Below are 19,216 nucleotides of genomic sequence, written 5' to 3'. Positions count from 1 at the left end.
CTAAAAACTCCTTTCAGGTCCCAATATTCCTTTGGAATCTTCTCTTTCCCCTCAATTCTCTCCTGGCCCCTGGCGGCCAAAGTGGGGCCGGAGCCAGCAGGCTCTGAGGCTTCGACCTCCCCGTCTGGGGCTGTGCTGCTCCGAATGCGCAGCCACCCCTCCCTCCAGTTAATGCGAGGGTTCCATTTATGAAGCCAGGGGAGTTCCAAAATAAGGGGTCTGTCCATCCCAGGTGCCACAATAAAAGAGATTAATTCTAAATGGGTGCCCATTTTCATTTCTAGAGGTTCAGTATAAAAATGGGCTGGGCCCCCACCTGCAATGGACCCATCGATCTGGCAAAAAACAATAGGGGTTTTCAAAGTCCTCAACTTCAATACCAATTTTTCAACCATTGCTGGACTAATCATACATCTAGAGCAGCCAGAGTCGAGGAGAGCGGAAAGCTGCTCCGTTGCACCAGCAGGTAGCACCCTTAGCTCAATTGGGATTAACATGGGGCCTTTATTTGAACTCACCCAACGAGGCGAGGCGTCGTCATCGGATTCATCAGAGGAGCTGGTGGTCACGTCCGCTTCCTCCTCCACCTCCGGCTGGAAACGCTGGGGGGGTATTTTCAGCAGCGTACGCAGCTTCCTTCTTCTTTCCCGGGGCCTTGCTTGCCTTCCCCTCCCTCTTGGCAGGGGGTGGGGCGGTCGGGGGAAGTTTAGCGTGGCAATTCACGACGCAATGGCCTCCCTTCCCACAACAGAAGCATGTGAAAGGCTTGGTCTTGCTGGCGGAGCTTCCCCTCCCTTCACCCCTGATGCGGAATGGGACTTTTTGAGCTGGGGGGGGCAACCTCTTCGCTTTTTCCTCTTTTGCACGTTGAAGTCTAATCAAATCTAGATCAACGTCTGCTGCGTTTTCATACCAAGCAACAACTCGCTTGGGAAGGTGTCTGTTAACGCATTGTTGGTAAATGTCCTCATTTAATCCCAATGCAAACTGATCCAGGAGGGCCTCTTCAGACCACCCCCTCATATACGATGAAAGCTGTTGACACTCCTGAACATATTCAGCCACTGGTCTATTTCCCTGCTTTAGGGCCATAAATTCACCTTCCCGCATTTCTCAATCAGCGGATCATCAAACCTCCTCTTCAGTGCAGCCATAAAGTCATCAAAATTCCTCAGGAGAGGGGAATTACATTGGTGTAAGCTCACCATCCAATTGGCCGCCTTTTCTTCCAAAGAAAGTAAAACCATTCTCACCTTCATCTCATCAGTTTCTAAATCTGGACCATACATTTCCATGTAATTCCAAATTTGAATGACGAAAAGGCCCAACCTCTTGGCATCACTGTTATATTTTACTGTTAAGGGAGGGACTTTTGCCATTCTGCATCTTCTGGGGGGGGGGGCTACTCTGGCAGCAGCCCTGGCTGGGGGGGAGGCTGTTTCTGGGTTTGCTTGCTCCCATCCTCCCTCGGCCTCTTCACCCTCCGTAAATTTATGCATGGAGTACCTTTGTTCAAATTCTTCCGTTTGCTCCCTTTCCATCACTCTCCCTCGGGTCTTCCGCTCGGTCATAGCTTCCTCCCAGTCCACTGGTTTTTTTCCCAGTCTCCTTCTGGTAACTCCTGCATTAAATTCTTCAGAATCCTTTCTTTGCCCCACTCCCAAAGTCCATCGGGGGCGAACCGCAGGCTCTTCTACTCTAAGGCCAGCCAGCCTTTTAGGTAAAGATGGGTCTGCAGTTTCCCTTTCAGTCTCCTCTTCATCGCTCGCTCGCAATGACATTTTCTTCGTTCCTTCTTGTGAGTACACCGCCCACGGTAGGTTGAAAACTCCTGGTGGGGTGTGAGTGAGTCTTCGCTTATTGTCAGCACTCCTTCATTGGGTAATCAGGAAAGAAAACCACAAGACTCCATTGATAGAAATCAAGTGTACTTTTACTAATTATAAATGAACAGAAGCGTAGCAAAGCGAAGACTGATTATTTAGGCGTGAAAGCAAATGATATATAGAATAACTCATTCCCCACCCCTTGGCATCCCAGTCACAGTCCAATCATAATTCTCCCAAGTGTCAGGTGCGAGATAACTTCGAAAGGCATCACCAAGATGGAATGTCGGTGCCGTTGGCCTTGGCGGGAAACCTCCTCCGCATGCGCAGTAAGACAGGCAGCAGAAACTCCAGAATCTTCCTCCAGCACAATTAGTAGTCCCCTCCCAAATACCATGCCCCCCCTCCCTGTTTCAATGGCAGCCGAAGCAGCAGCAAAGCAGATGCTGACAGTTGTGTTTGTGGAGGATTTTGCTGATTCTGTCTGTGGTGCCTTTTATGTATGGGAGGAGGGCTTTTCCGTTTTCTTGTTCTCTGTCCTGGGATTTTAGTGGGGGTTTCTTTTTGGATTAGGTTGGTAATCTTATTTCTTTGGAATCCATTGGATGTCAGTACGTTAGTGAGAGTGTGTAGTTCGGTTTTTAGGTGTTGTTCATCAGCTAAGTGTTTTGTTCTGGAGATGAGTGTCTTGGCTACGGAGTTGATCTGGGTTGGGTGGTGGTGTGAGAGTGCGTGCAGATAGCGGTTAGTGTGTGTTTTCTTCTGGTAGATGGTGTGTCCTAGGGAGCCATTAGATTTTCTGTAGACTAAGACATCCAGGAAGGGAAGTTGGTTGTTTACTTCTGTTTCCATGGTGAACTGTATTTTGGGGTGTAGGCTGTTGAGGTGTGTAAGGAAGTTGTCCAGTTTTTCTTTCCCATGTGGCCAGATACACACACACACACACACACACACACACACACACACACACACACACTACCATGCTTTATTTAACCTTCTGTATTTTGTATAAATGAGTCCAATATTTCATTATAGTTGTCCATACAAAGTATATCAAAGTATGTCTTTTGTGATCACACAGTTAAAATGTAGAGAAGACAGGGGGAGGGGCTTACTGATGGAAGCAGCTTAATATAGCTGCTCCCAAATTCCTGGTTGCGTTATCTGTTGGACGATCATCTATCGGACGTCTGGCAGTTTGTTTACCTTACTCTTCAGGCAAGAGAAGGAGGTGAGCGGGTTTTGCTGAGCAAGTGCCATCTGATCGTCGCAGTTTGTGTGCGAGGAGAGGGGGGCCAGCTGAGGGCAGAACTGTCTCCGTGCCAGGGAATTCCACCTGCATTTGCAGCACGAAGTAAGCTCTCTCTTTCTCAGAACAAAGCTTGATTTATTGATTTCAAGGCGAGCAGGACTGGTATGAGTGAACCCTTAATTGTTTGTTCAAATCTTAGCTTCATTTTTACAAGACCTTCTTCCGATAACCTAGCTATTAAAGAGACACTTAAAATGGCGACGAGCTCAATGAACTGCTTCGCAACAATGTTTATCTTTTGAAACTTTCTGTAAAGTACTATGGAGTTTTAAAACTTCAAAGGAAAGGAGTGATTTATCGCCTCGCTTCACAGCTGTATAACTGGCTAGCAGAGTTTTACTAATTGGTCGAAGATAAAACTTGGAATGGCCTCTAAACCAAATTTTAATTTAAAGTTAAACAAATAAGATATCAAAGCTTAATGCATATAAAGAGGATATACAATGTATTAGTACAGATGGATTCCAAAACAGAACTAGTTAAAGAATGCATGATAAAGTGGACTCAAAATATTGAAGAACCAATAATGTTGGATACGTGGGAAAGAATTTGGGTAAGAAATGTGAAATTTACACAAGCCCAAAACCTGAGAGAAAATTTTTATAAGATGTTCTATAGATGGCATTTAGATCCTAAAAAGTTGGCTTCTATGTATCCGAATTTACAACCCAAATGCTGGAGATGTGGTTTTCTCGATGCTACATATTTCCATATATGGTGGACTTGCCAAAAGGTTAAGGCATTTTGGATAAAAATATGGTGGATTATGCAAAATGTTCTTTAAAAAAGGATAAAGTTTACTCCTCAGTTATTCTTGTTAGGTATAACTACTGATTGTACAGCGGTAGAGGTTAACCTGATTTTGCATTTAATAACGGCAGAAAGACTGTTGGTGGCGCAATACTGGAAGAAGGAAGATTTGCCTACAATCCAAGAATGGACATTGAAAGTCACAAATTTAGCTGAGATGGCTAAAATATCTGCATATCTTAAAGACCATTCGAATGAGAGATATAAACGAGACTGGAAAAAATGGATCGACTATATACAAAATAAATATGGGACTAAGAAATTCCAGATAGCCTATGCTTAAGATTAGGAATGATTTAAATTGTTTAAAGTTAGTTTAGCAAGGAGGAGCTAAGTTCAACGCAAAGATGTTATTAATTTCTTATTCTTTTTTTTTTTCTCAATACATCCTAGACTGTGGTTGTTAAATATCTATACCGTGTATGGGTTCTGGGAAGTCGGGGGGGGGGGGGTAGGTTGTGGGAGTTCGGGGGGGAGGGGGGAAGTATATTAGGCTTGACTTTAAAGCAATATGATTGCACATGTATATTGTCTTTTCTTACAACATGATATTGTCTATGTAATAATATACATGTGATTATATGTTATGAAAATGGAAAATAAAAATTTTTGGCAAAAAAAAATGTAGAGAAGACATTGATTTGAATTGATGAGCTCTGCATCACAGGGTGAGATTATATTTATTTTAAACAGGACACATTTTACAGCAAAGGAAAAAAAGAGCCATATAATTGTATCCTTTAAAATAACTGGACCAAGTCTCCACTGAGTTGAGCTTGACTTGTTTAATTTGGAGTTAGCATATACTGTGGTATATGATTTAGTAAATAATGTGAATCTACTCAATTATGATTTATTAGAGCATGATAAGCAAAAATATAAAATAGTAAAAAATGTAAATCAGGGGCATCAGCAATACCCCAATTTCACATGGATCTTTCTGCCTGGAGCTCCACATGATCCAAAATATTCCCAAAACAGAAGCAACCTGTTCCAAGAGCATTATGCATCTGTTTTCCTATTCATATGAGACATCTTAAGTGATATTTCAGATTTTTTTTATCAGTGCATTTAAATAGCAGCCTTGAAAACCATTTAATATCAACAGTGGCACTCCCTATTTTTTCAGTCCTCCTCACATCCTCTATTACCATTAAAACAGCATAACCTTATCCCATAAACATACCGCATGTGCAGAAACGGGGCAAACATATTTGATGACGCTGCTTGTAAGGTCTGGACTCTGGTCCCCTTTTTCTGTCATTGTCTTATATTATCTTTGAAGTCTCTCCCACTTCCATCCCTCACCCTTCTGCAAAATGGGGAGGGCATCTAACTAGCGTTCCTTGCGAATCGCTTCCCTTCGAATCTCACTGAGCTTCCGGAGCTGAGCCAGCAAGAGGCTCCACTTGGGTCCCTGCTCGAGAAGGACAAGAAGAAGATCTGCGCCAGGACTGGCACGACAGATTTTCCGTAGGTTGTTTTATAGGCATCCATCCTTTTCAGTAGTAACTCGTTCCCCCCTCCCCCTTTCTCGAGTTAGAGCCGAAAGACTCTCCCGATCTTCAACGTGGGATGGCTGAGAAGACTTCTTTTGCGAGCACGCAGAGGCACAGAAAGGTAAACCGGTGATGTGACGGCAGCAGCAGCAGCGGCAGCGGCGGCAGCGGCAGCAGCAGAAGGCGACACGGGAAAGGTAAGCAAGGACTGACTTCACGGTGTGTTAACTTGGCTCTCCTCCAGCCGGTTTCCTGCCCTTGAAGGACTATGAATGTCGCCCTCGCAAGCTCGGACGGTGCAAGTTGACGGTGCCTCGCCAGTCCAGAGCAACAGTGAGGTAGCTGATTGGGAACAAGCAGGTAACCTGTGAGCACCTTTAATAATCTCCAGGCTGTTTCCATCTTTTCTTTAAGAATTTTACAGTTGGCTTTTCAAAATGCAGGAGGGTCGATGTCGACGCTTCCATTTTATACTTGTGTTTTTCTTTTCTTCCACGTAGCGAGGGGAAAGTGTGCTCTGCAGGGGGGAGGAGACGACGGAGTGATCCTGTGTGGGAAGGTGAAGATGCTTGCCTTCAATTGAGAACAACTGAAAACAAGTAGTTTACTCCGCCGCCCCCCCTGCCATCTTTGCAAAGCAAGTTTGCTTCCGGCAGTTCTGATTTTAGACAGAAAGGGGGAGCGTAATGCCTATTAAACATCGACCGTGGTGAATATTAGGATTACTTTGGAAATAAGGATGGAATGTGGTTATCTTCATCAACCGGTTATTCTTGTTTCAGTCTGTGAAGATAATATGACTTTATCGACGTTTTATTCATTTGCAAAGATAGCAATTTCTTCCCAAAACTGATCCTGCTGAATTCAGTGACTGTCCGCCCCCCCACAATGGAGCAGGAGCTGTAGGTTGGCTCTTCAAAATAATTTAATATGTGATTAATTACACTCCTTTTGACAATGCTACTTATCTCTCTCTCACACACACACACACACACCACACACACACACACAGACAGACAGACACAAATACAGTCTCTCAGACAAAGACACTTTCACCTGTATACTGAATTTGGAAAGTAAACTGTGCAGATGAGTCTTTTGCAATGATAAAATCTGAAAACTCAAGACTGAAAGAAAATCTCCTACTGAGCAGTAAAACAAAAATGGTGTGCCGTTGCCAGGCTTTTCGGTTTGTTTCTGAAAACTGAAGTGCCTTTGAGATATGAAATGAGCTGTAGTGTAGAAACTGTAGTATGACAGAAGTAATTGACATGCCAAAAGGATTTTTTCACTTTTGAGTATGGATCACTACTCATTGCATAAATTCCCTTTGAATTCCTAAGACTTCAGAATAGAGCCTCCTTAGCCTTCTGCAAAGTATCAGTGCAAACATTACTGAATAAACAGGGGATTTCTTTTTTTTATTAAAAAGTTTTAATAAGTTTTACAATTGTATACCTTTCCCCTTCCCTCCCCCCCCCAATCTCACATCCCCTCCCCCCTCCCCCCCAACCTCCCAGAGCAAATACAGGGTATAAACATTTAACAATCATACACTAAAATAAACTAACTAACTTTAGCATCGTACCTTCGCTTTTTTGGCTGACTGTGATCTTGATCTTCTTTCGGAATCAGGGAGATAAAGGCTGTTAGATGGAGGTACCCTTCCTTCCAGTTGAATTTTGTTAAATAGTTCCTTAAGAGGTTCTACTATTTCTAATTGTAAGTTTTTATAATAAACTGCTGTCAATCCATCTGTACCAGGGGCCTTCTGCTTAATTACCAGGAGGATTTCCTCCGTAGTTATCGGTTGGTTCAATCTCTCCCTTTGCTCATCTGTAACTATGGGAATTTTCTCTTTCTCCAGGTATCTATCTATCTATGTCTAAGCCTTGTATTTTATCACCAGTGTACAGTCTTGTATAAAATTCTAAAAAAGCCTTTTTAATCATATCCTGTTGGTAGGCTTCTTTACCTTTGTATTCTATTGTCTGTATAGTACGAGATTTTTGTTTTTCCTCAACATATATGCTAACCATCTGCCTGGTTTATTTGCATTACAAAAAGTATTATGTTTAGCATATAATAGGTTAGTTGTTACTTGGTCTGACATCAACATGTTAAATTGCGCTTGTAGTAAGGTAATTGCCTCTTTTGTCTTCTTATCACCTGGATTAGATATTAGCCCCTGCTCTTTCTTCTTTATCTCCTCTTCTAATTCCCTTCATTTTTCCCCCTGTCTACGTCCATATAGGTTATTTAAGTTTATTAAAACTCCTCTCATATACGCTTTACTTGCATCCCAAACCATTTCCATAGATGTTCCCTTATTCATGTTAAAAGCAAAATATTCTTTCAACAGTTTTTTACATTCATTGACATTTCTCTCGTATCTAAATAAATTTTCATTTAACCTCCAAGACCTTCTAGATCCCTTTCTATATTCCAGTTCCATCCAAACCAGGTTATGATCTGTTAAAGTTCTCGGGCATATCTTCGTCTTCTTCACCCTAGAAAGAAAATCATTTGTGATTAATATAAAATCAATCCTAGAGAAGGATTGGTGCCTATCAGAAAAAAATGTAAAGTCCTGTTCTTTAACGTTCTGTTCTTGCCAAATGTCTCTTAGTTCCATATCATCCATCATATCAAAGAAAGATTTAGGTAATCTTGCTCGTGTTTGGATATTTTGCAATAGTCCCTTCTTGTCTTTCCTGGTGTCCAATACTCCATTCCATTTTTCTTGTCCGGAGCAAATGCCACAAAATGTTGTCCCAATCTTGCATTCATCAAATATTTCTGGTCATTTGTTCTAATGTGTGTTTCTTGCAAGCAAATTACGTCATTTTTGAATTGTTTCAAATAGTGGAATATTTTTTTCCTTTTTTGTGGTGAGTTTAAACCATTCACGTTCCAGGTTAAAAATTTAATTGTCATCTTCAGCTCCCTGAAGCTTTTTAAGAACCACCTGGAAATCCTGGAATTTCATCTTTGGTCTAGCTCCCCCTACAGCTTCTGTATTTGTGTTTGTAGTTTCTTGGATTGTTGTCTGAGCTTGTTGCATCTTTAATTCTTGTTCCTTACGTTTAGTAGCCGCTCAAGTTTGTCTTTGCTCCATTATTTCTTCTGTCTCTTCAAGAAGATTCAAGGCTTGAGCTGCATCCACTGGTCCTTGGATATCTTCCTGTGTGGCCTCTCCTGCTTCTTTTCTTTCTCTAAATCCTGGAGATGGAGGGTATCCAGCCTTTAGTACATTGCTGTAAAATTCTCTAGCCTTCCAAACTGAGTTAAGACGATATCTTTGTCCTGAGTAGTTCACCACTAATCCGGCTGGAACCTCCCATCTGTATTGTATCTGGCGAGTTCATCCACTAAAAATGCATAATCCTTTCTAGATCTCAACATTTTAGGTGGAATTTCCTTCAATACTATCACCTCCTGACCTGCAACTTGCAGTTTGGTTTTATAGGATGCTTGTAGTATCACATTCCTTGTATTCCTGGTGACAAAGTAGATTACAATATCTCTTGGTAGTTGTTTCTGTCTGGCAATCCATGAATTAACGTGATACATTTTGTCAATCTGCCAATCATACTTAGCCCTGGGTTCAACAATTAATTGATCAAAAGCTTCTGGAAAAATCTCTCTCAAATTTTCTTGGTTATTTTATTTCAGGCCTCTTATTCTCAAAGCAAATTCCATCGCTCTATATTGTATCATTGTGATTTCTGCCCCTGACTTTTCAATTTTGCTTTGAACATCTTCAACTTTGCTCTCTAAATTCACATTGGACTGATTAATTTCTTCCACCCTATCCTCCAATGAGGTTACATAACTAACCAGACCCTTAAAGGCATCCACTATGTCTTCGCTTATTTGTTGATTGCGAGTTTGGATTTCATCAGACACATCTTTAAAGGCAGTTGTGATTTTTCCTTCTAACAGAAGCCTGTTCCTTTAAGGCACCTTGAAGAGCTTCAAGAGTTAATACTTCCGCGGGGGGAGGTAATAATGATTGCAATTTGTGTGTCTGGACTGGAGAACTTCCAGCGTTCTTTGAAGCAGTTAATTTGACTTGCTTTGAAGCCATTTCAGCTATTCAAATCACACTTATCTACAGCCGAATTGTTAAATCCAAAAAGTCCACCTAATCCCCAGATTGTTAAATCTTATATCTTGTTAGTAAGCCATTGCTGTTTTGTTTAATCTTGAACTCTTGGTACTTTTAACAACGTTAGCAAACACTTAGCAGATAATTGCTTGTTAAGTTTCACTTTAACTACACTCTTTGATATTCAGGCACCATTTTCACTTCTATCTCGTTAATTTTCACAGAAGGAACTTGTCCTCAAACGGAGTTAAAGATTTGTACTTGCAGTTGTAAACGCTCCTGTATTTGCTCTGCCTGCTTCTTATTCAAATGTAGATTAACACGTTGATTGCAGGGATGTTTGCGGCTCTTTGATCTGCAATCGCAGATGCATCGGAGCAGTGTCGGGCTACAGGGGGGCTCACATCTCCCAAGCCCCAGAATTGCTCCTGGGGATTTAAGGGAGCTCTACCCTCGCTCAGCAGCTCTTCTCTTCCTCTTTTTCCGAGGGAAGAGTTTTCAAACTGCTAGACAGCTGATTTATGCTGTTCTAGCAGTTTAACGTGATCTCGGGGCTGGAGCGTCCCAGAGGAACGTTCGTCAGGGCCTACAGTGCCACCGGAAAGTCAATAAACAGGGAATTTCAAAGAAAATATTAACAGTCCAATTTTATAGACATTTATTAAAAGAAAGAATCAGTATTTCTGTACTGTTCTTATCACCTGGATTCTTATACCTCTTCATAATGCTTTACAGCCCTCTCTATGCAGCTTACAGAGTGAGCATATTGCCACAACAATCTGCATCCTCATTTTACCGACCTTAGAAGGATGGAAGGCTGAGTGGACCTTGAGCCTGGTGAGATTCGATCTGCCAAACTGCTGGCAGCCGGTGATCAGCAGAAGTAGCCTGAAGTATTGCACTCTAACCACTTGAGCCACCATGGCTCATCCCTTGAAAGGATGCTCAGAAGGCAGCAACAAATAACATTAATTTATGTGTATATATATGAATCATCTAAGTAATTTTTAATTTAAGGTAGGAATTTGTAACAGTGGACTGTGTGTGCCCTGTCAAGGGGCTAGAGTCCAAAAAATGGGAAAGTCATGTTTTATTTTGGAAGGAAGGTTACAAGGGGTAAAATAGGTACCGTATTTTTTGGAGTATAAAATGCACCTTCCCCCCACAAAAAGGGCATGGAAATTTGGGTGTGTCATACACCAAATGTAGCCCCACCCACCCTCACCCTTTGGCCTCTTCCTCCCAGCAATTTTCCTCCTTGCAGCAAACGGAGAAAATGGGGCTTGCAGTGGTGGCAACAGACTATGGCAATCCCTGCAGTCTGAAACAGCTGATCATTGGGAGGCCCGTGCTGAAACTGAAATTGATAATGAAACTTGCTGTTTGCTGCAAGGAGGAAAATTGCTGGAGCAGCAGAGACAGATTTTTTTTCTTCAATCAGGCTAAACTGAAACAGGCTGTTTGCTGTTAGGAGGTAAGTCAATAACTATAAGTGCCTATAGAATGTTCAAATTATTAGACTTATTTTCAAAAACTGCTTTATTATTGTTCTAGACAACTTCACAAAATGAAGAAGCTTTTTAAAATAAATGCTTGATATGAAGAGGCACAGTGCTATTGTATCTTCTTTTAAATAACAGAACATTGGGGGCTCAAGGTGGCTTACAGAATATAAAACCACATTTAAAACAATAAAACTAATAAAAATCAAATAAATTAATATAGTATAGTATAATAAAATCACCCCCCCCCATGTCCCGGTGACAGCAGATCACAAGAGCCATTTAATAGGCTCCATCCTGTTCTGGGTTCCCCAGGCCCACTGGCAGAACCAGGTCTTCAGAGCCTTCCAGAAGAGTATTAAAAGTGGGGTTCCAGAGAGAGGGAGCCACCATGGAGAAGGCCCTTCTTCTGGGTCCCACTAGGTGTATCCCCCTCAGGGATGGGTCCCGCAGCATTCCCTGCCTCCCTGCTCTGATGGGTTGGGTAGATGTGACCTGCAAAAAACAGTCCCTCAGATAACCTAGTCCCAAGCCATGAAGGGCTTTAAAGGCGAAAACCAGCACATTGAATTGCACCTGAAAGCAAATCGGCAGCCAGTGCAGCTCCCGCAGGAGAGGTAATACATGTGTATACTGGGGTCTGCACAAAACCACTTGGGCTGTTGCATTTTGCACCAACTGGAACTTCCAGATGGTCTTCAAGGGCAACCCCACATAAAGTGTGTTGCAATAGTCAAGATGGGAAGTGACTAGGGCATGAGTGACTGTGACTAGAGATTGTTGGTCCAGGAAAGGGCATAACTGGCGCACAACCTGCAGTTTGCAAAGGCCCTCTTAGCCATGACCACCACTTGCTCTTCGAACAGGAGTCGTGAACCCAGGAGAATCCCCAGATTACGCACAGGGTCTGTTTGGAGTAGTGCCACCCCATCCAAAACCAAAAATATGATAACATGAGTAATTAAACAATTTGATGGAGTATGTTATGGCTTGTATCTGGCAAAATTCGTAAGGTTCAGATAGCTTGAATTGATATGTTACATCTGCAGCATATAATCAAGAAAATAATATCAACCTTTTTAAATCTCTGAAATACCCCTTGGAGGGTTTCTAGTTTTATGATGGTAAAGAAGGTTATATAAATGGGGAATCTTGCATGTTACAGTATCTTTTGCTATTCAGAGTGAGGAATTCATATTCCAATTCATATGCACTATGTTGATACTGTGCATTTCTTTATAGAATTTCTGTTAGAATGCTCTGCAGCATCAGGAATGAAGGATGGTTTTGCTCTCAACACAATAATATCAAGTAGTAGCACTTCTACTTTTCCCAAAGGAGCAAATACCTCAGGGCCCCTGCATCCAGGCCATCCATGCCCCGACACCTGCCTTGTCTCCTGGCACCAGCACATTGCCTGGCCTCCTGCTCCAGTGACTACGCAAGGTCCTGTTGGTGAAAAGGGGCTGGTGGAGCCACCGCTACAAGATGAGGCAGGTGTCTCCCCAAAGTGTGTTAAGTTGAAAAATGGAGAAAATTGACTGTGACGATCCTCTTCAAAGTTGACAGTTGGATCCCCCTAAAGAGTGAGAAGCACCTGAAAAACATCAAACACACAAACACATTAATGGTGGCTGGGTCACCCCTGACTTAGGGGAGGACCTCCCAGTTTCTGGAGGTACTTCTCATGAAACATTTTTATTAAGTGGTCTGCTTTCACATCCCTTGCCTTCACCCATCTAGCCTCTGCTAATGGATTCCCTTTCCACAGGACCAGTTATTGAAGTTTACCTTTATGTAGCCTGGAATCCAGGACCCTCTTGACTTCTTGGTTTCCTCTCCCACCACTATTGGAGCTGGAGCTAACCTTACTAGTGGCCTTAGTTCTGACCCCATCACCAGCTTGAGCAGACTACAGTGGAACACTGGGTGCATTTCCCCTAACAAACATGGCAGTTTCAATATACTGCCACTGGGTTTATTTTTACTACTGGGAAAGGTCCTGTGAACTTTGGAGCTCTCTGCGTACAGGATAGTTTCAATTTCAGATACAGGTAGTCCTCGAGGTATGAACCTAATGGAGCCTGCCCATTAGGTTTATAAATCAAAAAAATTATCAAATAAATCAAGACTCAATTTTACAAATTTTTAAATCAAATTCATTAATTGAATCAAATGGCTCATTAAATGAATGAAGATCTGACCAATGGGGAAAGGAGGGGAGTCCCATCCTTATGCTCATCTTCTTTTCTCTTTTCTGCAACCATATGGTTGGGCCCCACTTTGATAGCCAGGACATCCCCAGGATCACTGTCTCTGTCATTTTCAGCACTATTATGAACCGGATTATCTCCTGGTGCTCGCCTATCTCTAATCGCATACGGTTGGTCAGGTGCATTGTGGGGGAGCTTCCTATTAGGGACCCATCTCAACTCATATGCTTGAACCTCATGGACTGAGACAGCTTCCTCACTCGTATTCCTACTTTCAGCACTGTAGACAAGTTAATTAAGAATCAGGTGCAGCCCATGTCTATCAATGCCTTCAATTCTCCTGGGCTCCCAACTTGGGCGCTATGATCCTCGCCAGGATAGAGAAGGGGTGGATGGCTCCACTTCCCATCAGGTCACGCTTTCCCTCATCTTTGCTCTCACAAGGGCAGGCTGCTGGTACCTGTTGTCCAGAATTCCCTCTCCTTTGCTATGAGGGAAGGAGAACTCTACGGCCTGGTGTGCTGCGCACGACCCCTTTCATTGTGACTTTTTGGCTCAGTGGAAGTGTCCCCCCCTTTTGGTGAGGGAGCGGGTGCCAAGCATTTGGCTGTCCTATGTCCCTGATGGCCACACTGGAAGTATAGGATTGCTCTGAGGGCTGGGGTGACCAGGGAAGTGGCCATCAGAGCAGATGTGAACCTTCATCCCAGCAGGTGCTGTTCTTGGCTTCTCTCCAACTCTGCCTCCATCTCTGCGACCTTCCCCGAGTCTACTCTGTCCTCCTATCTGTTCTCCTCAGATAGGTGGCGTGGGCTTAGGACCCTGGAGGATTTGTTTGCTAGTTAAAGCTTGAGAAGTGAGAGCTGGTTTACTGTCAAGGTTCCAAGTGATGAACCAAACGAGTCACCACTCCGAGACTTTCAGTTTCCTCAAAGAACTGCTGTATTGAGTACATCATTTCACCATGGATGGTCTTAAAACCAGCTCTGGCTATTTCCCATGCTTTCAGTAAAATTAGAGATTAGAGAGCTCCCTCCCTCCTTGTCACAGGTCACATTGTTCATAGTGTTCTGGCGTCTACTTAGTAACCTCTTCCAGCACCTGTTGGGATAACCTTGGTTTCCATGAGATAGGAAGTTGTTGATGTCTGGTCTGACATTCCAAAGCTTCCTTCTCCCCCCAAAGTGTGTCAAGCTGAGAAACGGGGAAAATTGGCAGTGAAGGGCCCAATCCATTTTGAAGTTGACAGCATTATTGAAGGCAAATTGCCCACAGCTTGCAGTTCAATCCTGACCAGCTCAAGGTTGACTCACAATAACTCAGCATTCCATCCTTTCGAGGTCACTAAAATGACAACCTAGATTGTTGGGGACAAGATGCTGACTGTAAATTGCATAGAGTGGGCTATAAACAAAGGTGGGTTGCTACCAGTTTGCACCGGTTCGGGTGAACTAGTAGTAGTATTTTGGCCTTCGTCACAGAACCGGCAGTGACCCCGGTTCTGAACTGGTTTCCTCTGAACCGGTTCCCCAGTCGCTGCTGCCATTGCTGGCATGTTTTTTAGTAATATTCTCATGTTCGGCGCATGCACAGAACAATTTACAGTCAACAGCGCACATGTGAAGCGAACCAACAACAATGCCGGCAGCAACCCACCCCTGGCTGTAAAGCATTATGAAGTGGTATATAGGTCCCATGCTATTGCTATTGTAGTGCCAGAATTGAAATATGTTAAGACTTTACAGAGTACTTTCCTTTATGTTCTCATACTGGCTGGGGAATTCTAACAATGGAAGTCTATACGTTTGAAAGTTGCCGAGGTTAAGAATTACTATTACAGCAAGATTTCAGGGGATTTCAGTGACTAGAAATACAGGAATTTGAGACAGGTTAGAAATTGTCAGTAGTTTCCAGTTAAAGGATAGGTAGCTAGTATAATTCACTAGCAAGGAAAGATTTATAGCAATGGCTGAATACTGTTCACAGAACAAAGATGTGACACAGATTGATATTTACCAATTGTTAAAGCAAACCTCTGTCTTGGAAAAATGGGAGGGAAAGAGGAATATAAAAATTTTGCAGCAGCATCTCTTTCTTAGCTTAATACTAAAATAGGCATCTCTGTTAGTATTCTCATAAAAAATAATCTTGAAAAGCAGTATTCTGCTTTGAGTGTTCCATATCACAACAGCATACTTCACTTTCTTCATAGACCACCATAAAATACACTAAGGAAAATTAGAGTCATTTCAGTAATTCCATGAAACTTCTAAGTGATAAAAAAGATAACTAAAAGCTAGGATTGCTAATACAGTACTAAAATTTAAACAAAATAAACCTATAACATTCTTAATACTAAAACTTAAGACTAAAAGGAAACTTCTGAAGGACAGAAAAAAGTTGTTAAAAGAAGAATAAAAGAATTCTTATCACCGACATTATCCTTCATTAGTTATTTGTGAATTTAAATTGCTGCCAGGCAAACTTTAGTTGCATGTGAAAAATGGTTCCTTGTTTGAGAGAAGAAAATCAAGAAGAAAACTTTTATGACTTATAATATGTACCAAGCAGTGGTGGGTTCCGGATCCTGTTCCAACTGGTACGGTTGGAATGGGCCTGGCGTTCCAACATGAACGGACATGCATCGTACTTGCCTGCAAAACTTCTGTAAGCTTCCATGACATTGCAACTGCTCAGCAGAGCGTTGTGCAGGTGCCGTAGGTGCCATGTGCATGCGTGGAAGCGCCAAAGTCTTAAAGGACAGGTAAGGAGCTCAGGCGGGTGGGTGGGCCCTCCGGAGCACTGTACTGGAACGGTACCCGGTGCTCCAGGCAGACTCTGGTACTCCCGTACCGGGATGTACCGCCTGCAACCCACCACTGGTATCAAGAAAGAATGAATGAAAGTTTCTTGACTACATTGGTATTAGTGTAAAAATACATGAGTGATAGTTCGAATAACGTGTTCTACATGGACAGGTTATCATGGTTATGGAGACTGATAAATGTCTCATTAAGAATTGGGGGGGGGGGGAATAATAATAAAGCTGTCAAGCCGAGGTGGCGCAGTGGTTAGAGTGCAGTATTGCAGCCACTTCAGCTGACTGCTATCTGCAGTTCAGCGGCTCTAATCTCACCGGCTCAAGGTTGACTCAGCCTTCCATCCTTCCGAGGTGGGTGAAATGAGGACCCAGACTGTGGGGGCAATATGCTGACTCTGTAAACCGCTTAGAAAGGGCTGAAAGCCCTATGAAGCGGTATATAAGTCGAACTGCTATTGCTATTGCTATAATATCAAGCCTGGATATGAGAAGAGGCCTTTATTGTACAAGGGAAACCAAAGGAATTAATTATGTGCCCACTTCATATCTGGGGAAAAATATATGTGTTCTAATATGGGCTTCTCATTGTGGAATTCTGTATCAAGGATCCTTTCTCTAATGATTCTTTTAGCCTGAATGTTTGCTCAAATAAGTTTTACTAGAATTACTTGTTGCCATGAAGAGTGAATTGGGTCTGTTGGGACTAGTAGACTTGGTCCTGATGATAAAAAGTAGCATTTGAGCCAATGTGTTGTTATTGTATTAACAGCCATGCTCCCACCTCCACTTTTTGTTGCCTTGTATCCCTTTGGATATACAGAATTCTGGGAGTTGAAGTCTTAGAGTTGTCAAGGTTGAGAAACATTGATCTAGGTATCTGGAAAAAAAATGCAAAATCTTTGTATGATTTTATATGATTTATAGTGAGGAAATGGTCCCATCTGAGCACCATATTACAATATTTGGGCTAAGGGTTTTACTATAAAAAGTTTTAGAGTTGCTTGTATGCATTTCCTTCCCTTGGTCTAAAAAATACAATAAAGCATATGTCAGCTCCAGCCAGCCCAGAGGCCTGGAGCTGCCATTTAGCCTCTCTGTCCATCACTGCCATCACGGCCATCACCATGTCCCACTGCAACGTATACATATGGCCATAACAATCCATGTGATTTAACACCTGGCCTAAGAAGAGGGCCACTCATCCCGGCTACCATCAAAAGTAGCCTGCCTTGCCGGTGGGCCCCAGCATCCCATCACTCCAGGCCCATAACCAGCTGTAGACCTCCTCTGGGTAAGAAGCGGGTGAGGTGCATAGCTCTCTTGTGCTGCTCGTCTCCCGCAGGTGTCCCGGGCAGCTTGGCAGCTGATCTACTCTTGCGACTCCTTGGGCATGATACAGTTCTGGATTGGTTATGCTGGACTGTCCAACAACTCCCTCTGCCTGTTGGGATCCATGTTTCAGGGGCCCTCTCCAACCACTGTCACATCCATTATCTCGGAAGCCCACTGCTCCAAACCTTTCCTGTAGCATCTGTAGAGTTGGGCTGTCCACCGCGGTGGTGTAACTTCAATCATCATCTGAGCTGTGCCTTTCATGCCGTTGGGCAAAATGGATTCCAAAAGAGGTGAGCTGGGGAGCATGGGGTGATAAGCCTCTGTGATCCTGAGCCGCTGGCAAGCCCAGACACCAATCCTCTGCATGGGCCTGGCCCATATTGGTCTCTAGAGGTTCTGCTGTAGGCTTCCATGCCACCAAATGGTCCTTAGACGTCTATGAGCACACCAAGGAAAAAAAAGGGGGTGGCCAGGAGGAGTGTGAGGGGCAGCCAGGAGAAGTCACATGGGGCGAGTCACCAGTTCCTATACCAGTTGACTCCAGCCCATTGGGTGATATGATCAATACCAGTGGAAGTGATGGGGGAGGATTCCGACCCAATGATAACCAAGCCTATCAAACCATTTGTGATACAGGTAGTGGTGGAAGCGACCAGTCAATGACAATGTATAGCCCTGATCGATTCAGGGTGCACTCAGTGCTTAATGAATGCCACAGTGGCTGAAAATATGGGGGTGGGCCTCAGGAAGTTGGCTAGGCTGATCCGTTTCACACAGATGGACGGGTCAGTATTGGGGGGCCAACCAGCCCCATGTGTATTGCAGATAGGGCCTCCTTGGGAGGTCTTGTGGTTTGTAGTGGTTCCCAACATTAGGGGGGGATTGTACTAGGCCTGGCATGGTTGGACAAATGGGGACCCACAATATGGTGGGGTGGTGGTAGTAGGCATCTCAGAATAGGCCTCGATCCTGACACCTCTCCTCATGAGGTGCAAACCATGACCCAGGGCCTAGTGGGATTGCGAGCTACAGTGCCATCGGTACATACAGCTGTGGAGGAGTGATTCCCTCAGGTATATGCAGACTTACGAGATGTATGCAGTGAACAGGAATGTGATACTTTGCCCCCTCACCACCCCACAGATTGCCATGGAACTGCTCCCAGGGCTAAACTGCCAAAGCCCCGGATGCATTCTATGACCCCGCAGGAGCTAACAGAGATGAGGGCATATGTTGTGGCTTGGCAGGAGCCTTTGGAGCTGCTATCAGCCTCTTACAGCGAGGGGCCCTATGAGTCAGGCCTGGAGGAGGCGGAGGGCCCTGGACAGGGTTCTGACTCTGAGCAGGGCTCAGAGAGACTAGTTGGTCCCCAGGTAATGACTGAGCCTTGGATCAGTGAGAGAGGCTGACACAGAAACCTCCTGTGAGTTGTTTCGGGATGCACACAGGAGAAGGGCTGACTGATGTAAGGAACAATTGAGGACTCACAGGAGATGATAACGAGCAGCTGTTGCTCGTTAGGATCTCCTCCTGCAGATAAAAGACTGATGGTGCCATGCCCTGGTTGCAGAAGTCAACATTTCGTTTCTGTTCTAGTCAACGTTCTCCGTTCGTGTGCAACCATCAAGAAAAGCACTTGGATAAGTGACATGATTTATATAATCCTGTTTTTTTTAGCAGTTTATGAGTTAGGACTTTTGCCGGAGCATTTATCTGTGTTTATTTTGGACTCGCAACCAGCAAGACCTGGGACTGATAAAAACATTCCTTTGAATGTTCTGTTTGGC

General features: G+C 43.5%; 1 protein-coding gene across 1 annotated transcript in view; it reads left to right on the top strand.

Annotated features, from left to right (window-relative positions):
* The first annotated feature begins 5,379 nt into the window (after nucleotides 1-5,379).
* Nucleotides 5,380-19,216, top strand: part of SYTL5 (synaptotagmin like 5) — a 187,127-nt gene continuing 173,290 nt past the window's right edge. The window contains exon 1 of the mRNA XM_032220008.1: nucleotides 5,380-5,644. The gene's annotated coding sequence lies outside the window, so the exon portion shown is untranslated. The remainder of the gene's footprint in view (nucleotides 5,645-19,216) is intronic.

This window comes from Thamnophis elegans, chromosome 6 (genome assembly GCF_009769535.1).
Source record: "Thamnophis elegans isolate rThaEle1 chromosome 6, rThaEle1.pri, whole genome shotgun sequence".
NCBI lineage: Eukaryota > Metazoa > Chordata > Lepidosauria > Squamata > Colubridae > Thamnophis > Thamnophis elegans.
Note: the sequence above shows the minus strand (reverse complement) of the source record. Positions and strands in the feature narration are given on the sequence as shown.